The 5,153-nt window shown below is 42.3% G+C and overlaps 1 long non-coding RNA gene across 1 annotated transcript; it reads left to right on the top strand.

Annotated features, from left to right (window-relative positions):
• Nucleotides 1–992: 992 nt before the first annotated feature.
• Nucleotides 993–4,370, top strand: LOC140217168 (uncharacterized). Its single transcript, XR_011893683.1, has 3 exons — nucleotides 993–1,291; nucleotides 2,589–2,642; nucleotides 4,207–4,370. It is a non-coding gene; the product is annotated as an uncharacterized lncRNA (long non-coding RNA).
• Nucleotides 4,371–5,153: the final 783 nt, after the last annotated feature.

Genomic DNA, 5,153 nt, shown 5'->3' with positions numbered 1-5,153 from the left:
TCCCCCCGCTTTGCACCCATCGGAAATTATCGCCAAGACAGAGCGAGAGTGGCGCCAGACCGGGCTAGAGCAACGGCCAGAGGAGGAGCGTGCTAAACCAGCGCCTCCTTTCCCCGGCTTGCGCGCGTTTTATCACGTGACCACCTATAGATACCTGCGACACCCATCCACGCACTATACGTCTCGGATCACCCTCGTACACTTCCTTTAACGCGCACAGCCAACGGCGCAGGATAGGATCCTATCGCACTTGACTGTATACGTAAGCTCACGGCAACACCGACAGATATATTTCGGCAATTGTGTCCATATAATTGCTATCGCAAAATTCGCAATATATAGAAAATGTTACTAAGGACCAACCACGCTGCTTCTCCATGTCGTGATAGAGCGGTGAACTGTAGTTTTAGAAGATGTGTTGTTAAATCTCCGCCAAATGAATACGCTCGCATTTGGTGACAGCGGCACACAGTCGCAAGAATTTGTGGAGGAAATACCGGAGTTCTGGCAGCTTCAGGTGCACTAGATCATTCAGTAACATGGGCGGCTTTGTAGTTTACCTTACATGAGAGCAAACTGCACTCGACAGAAATCAAGGGCAGCCGCACCGTTATAGCTAAGTAAATTAAGCACAATTACGCCGCGTCTTGACACTTCGAGCACGCTCCGACAGCCCAACGATAGATATTTCAAACGCAACCACACTCGGACGAGCAAATTTTGCTTCTACCAAGTGAACGTAGCTGGTATTTCAAGACGCGTGTTAAATTCATGGCTGTTTCATTCATGAACATTACTTAAGTGACGTAAAATTATCAGTGAGCAAAACGGTTTTTATCTCAACGCGAGGAAACAAAACCGAAACTAGCGCAACTGTTTTGCTCAGTTGTGCAGATAGAAAATGATCCAAAGCCGAAGACATCAATAGCATGACGACATTTTACAGTTGCGCTGCATCACGCGCGAGTACGTTGTCGTTGAGTGGTTCTGAAATCGCTGCGTTAGGGGCGACTGCAACCAAGCGTTGCGGCAAGTTACGGTGGGAGCTTCTGTCCGTGCTGTGTGATTGCGACGAGGGGGACCGCCGCCAGCAGCAGCGTGTCGCCGATTTCGTCTTTGCCGACATCGAGCAAGTGCAGCTCGCCGGACTGTCACAAGCGCCCGAAGTGCTGCGGTTTGCACTGCATCTTTCATTGTGATATGGGAGATCGCAACGGACAGAGATGACCAGATGCATACGAACGACTACCAGCGGGGAGTGACCTGCGCCATATTTCTCTTAACGTCTCAGGTAAGCATATCAGCTTTTGTTCCGAGTTTACAAACGGCGCGTACTCGGCCCGTCCGGTATGGCTACATCTTGCGCCACGTTTCTCTTGGCAGTTCACAGACGTTTCTTAGGCATGCGTACGCGTATGTAAGCGAAAATAGTACTGGCAGACGGAAGCCTCAGGAGAGCATCTGAAATTATTGCAAAGCTGTACTGCCAGGAGAAACACCGTTCTTAACGACTCTAGTGACGAGTGGAGTGTCGCATCGAAAAATCCGTAGAATATCAAGTACTGCGTAACTTGAGAGAGAGAGAGAGAGAGCAAATGATAAAGGAAAGGTAGGGAGGTTAACCAGGACTGAGCCCGGTTGGCTACCCTACACTGGGGAAAGGGAAAAGGTGTAGATACAATACTCGCACCAGTGTGACTCTCGCTGGCGAAGACAGGTAGTCGAAAAGACAGCTTGTGTATTCTGAAGATTTACTAGCGCTTTGGGTATATTACGGCAAACAATGAAAGCACAACAACGCTGTGTGGCAGTGTCAGGCGATGTGGGAGCACAGATATTTTAAGAGCGGTAAAGCGGCTGCCTGCTCAAGCGAACAGACACAGCGCTTTAAAAGCGCTGAAACTGAACAAATTTTATGTGCATTTGGCTGTAAGTAGAAAACACATTAGCTTACAATTTAAGCCTCTATATATGATGTATTATTTTTACCTAACCTTTATTTTCACAGTTGTAAATATTTAAAAGCATGAACTTGCTGCAGCATTTATATAGTAAATCCTACTAGGCTTACAAATCCTGGCTGTGTTATGCGGTGAAATTGTAATATTGCTACTGGGTTTTTTATATTGTGTCCGGCGTTTTATGAAAAAAGGATCCTCTTATTTGTAGTTTTATGTTAGTGCGTATATTTGCCAAGCAGAAATGAGTTGATTGCAAATTTGTACCTTCCAATGAGCTGCATATGAACCCAAGTTTATCCTGTCTTGGCTATTGTAATGTGCATACAACAATTTTAAGTATATACAGCTGTAGTTGGCTTAGTCGCTGCAGCATATTTTGTAAAAGTAGAAGGCCATTTATTATTTTGCTGCTTCCATACAGAAATACCTTTTTTCGTGCACCAAGAAATGCTGACAGTATTGAATGAAATGAAGTGTGGTATATTTTTCTACTAATTTCATAAAGGAAATTTCGTCTGCCGTGTATCAGAGATTAGTTTACCTTCTTGTACTAAAGAATGCGTTATGTCCTCGGCTACTGCTGTTGTCCTGTGTATTTTTATAATTTTGATATGTATTTCATTTTAGGTATTCAAGAAATGGCAACAGCCAGAAGTCGCCATCTTATCCAGCACGTTATGGGTGAGACTAATTGTAGCAGGCACTTTTGCCATTCTCATTAGCATATGATGCTATCTGTTGTAATTTTTGTGTCCACTTTCCTGTCTTTATGCATTTTAGTATTATTGTGCAAAGGGTAACAGTTTTACATTGAGACAGAGTAATCACCCAAAGGGGAGACATGGCTGGAGAAGACAACACACACAAGCCTCCTTTGTCCGTATCTCTATGTTGCGCAGTTACTCTGTCGTTATCTACCAACAAGCCCAAATTCCTCATCAGCTACATTTACTAATGACCTGTTATTGCAATTTCATTGACATAACATTGAAAGTACAGAGGTACACAGGAAGACAGAGACTTGACGTGATGAAGAGCCGTAGAACAAGGAGCATCGCTGGAGCCAATGTTTCGACAAAGAGATTTTTCTCAAAACGCTGGGTCCAGCGAATTTTCTTGTTCTATCACTATTTACGGTTAAAAGAAAGCAGTATTGCTCTTGCTCAAGTATTATGCATTATAGAGTAGAAATTAGCAGGGTGAAATATCAGAAATGTGAAAATTCTTGTATATTCCAACGCTAGAGTGAAAGCCAGAAAAACAAGATGTAGAGAACCACATCGTTATTTTTCACTACCCAGTTTCGCCAGCTTCATTCCGAGCTTGCACTTTGTTGCATTAACGACCACTGGAATTCGTTAATTGAATTAGCTTGGTGATTTACTTGTGTTAAGAGATTTTGTACTTGTATTAATGCAGCTTACATATTGCATGTAAAGAAATTTACAATAACATTTTAAGGTGGTAGGCTTGCAGTTGACTAGCAGATCACTTGATGGTATGAGCTCAGGTTTCAACCGAGCTTCCATGCACAAATCGGTTGCACATTTTTTTTTCATTGTTTGGATTTTCGCAAAAGTAAAGGGACACTAAAGTGAAAAGTGATTTCTTCTGCATCAGTGAATTACCATTCTACAACACGAAAAACACCACTCTTACAACGATAAGACGTTTGGCAAGCCACGAAAAGCGCAGGAACTAAATACGGGTGTAGACGCCTACTTAAGTTCCCGCACCTGGTGGCTGTGATGTCTTGGATTTTGATGGCATCTTCTAGGGCCTACTAATTATATATAGCGGTACAGATTGACTACATTGTGTTCTAAAGGAACCAAATAACAAACATGGGAAGTTTCGGGAACCTTTATTCAGCCAACACAGCCCAAATATGAAAACATACTTTAGAATCCCTGACATCACGCTGACGTACCGGCGCTGAAGTTTCGGCACGAAACTTAAATACTGATACTTAGGCCTTCATTTTCTCATCTAATAATCAAACTATTTTTTTTAAAAGGACTGCCTGCAGGGTTCTCAAACAATGCTTCATTAGTCTAAATTGATTTATTGTTTCACTTTAGTGTCCCTTTAAGTACCGTTTCTTTTTTGGCGGGGTTCTAGTTGTGTAGTAGGACCTAACTGTTTGCCTTCATTTGTATTGGTAGCCATGTTACACAGACAGCTAAATTTTTATTGTAAATCGTGACGTGGTAGAACTAAGAACATTTGTGCAAATTTGTTGCAGGTACACTCTGGCGGCTCCTACCCCTGCGTCCTACCACCACCCTGTCCCGACTACGTCCACTAGGGAGTTGGAAGCCTTTGGCGGCTTCTGCCACTGCATCCTGCCACCACCATGTCCCGACCACGTCCACTAGGGAGTTGGCAGCCTTAGTGATGATGCCAAGCAGGCTGCCAGCAGACAGAAATATTCAGGTAAATACCTGTAATTAAGCGGCGTCTTTTTGAGTGAAGTGGCTTGTAGCCGCTCAGCAATGAAAGAAGTAACTTCGAAGCAGTTTAGACTCCCTTCTGTCTGTGCAGGGATGCTCAAGTCTATGCATTTTGTCTTAGCTTCCAAGAGGCTGTGTGTATTAGACGAAACGCGATGCAAATTTTGAAACTACAAGAGACCAATGTAAAATTGTTTTCTTGCGTAACACAAAAACTACTTTGATAAAGCTTTACCAATTTAAAAACAATACAGTGTACTCTCATACATGGTATTTGGCATAAATTTAAGTATTTGGCCTCAATGGTAAGTAGGCCGATAAACGTACACCAAAACTGACTTCTTTTCCAAGTTAATCCTCCTCTCTCTACTCTGCTGCATATTTTATCTTTCTGAAACCAGTTCTTGCACACAGCACAAGTCCTAAACACATGGATTACATAAATTTACTGCTTTTGCTGTAGGTCACTTTTGTGAAAATAAAGTTAATAAGCCATTTGGTCCATTTTTAATCGGCCATAATAAAGTGAGCAGTGGCTAATAAGCAGTTAAGTTTTTGGTGTAAGGCCTCTCTTCATTGTTGTTAAAAATTTGGCCCTCTTAACGAAGGAACCAATTTTTTTGGCTATGCCATCTTATGATGCATATTTGGTGCGTTACACAAAATGTGACATAGTGTTTATGCCAGTAAAATTTTTTTTTGCTTTAAGTATTGTGTGAAATTGAGATTTGTTTTATAT

Source organism: Dermacentor andersoni, chromosome 4 (genome assembly GCF_023375885.2).
Source record: "Dermacentor andersoni chromosome 4, qqDerAnde1_hic_scaffold, whole genome shotgun sequence".
Taxonomy (NCBI): domain Eukaryota; kingdom Metazoa; phylum Arthropoda; class Arachnida; order Ixodida; family Ixodidae; genus Dermacentor; species Dermacentor andersoni.
The sequence above is the reverse complement of the archived record's forward strand: the minus strand, read 5'-3'. Positions and strand labels throughout refer to the sequence as shown.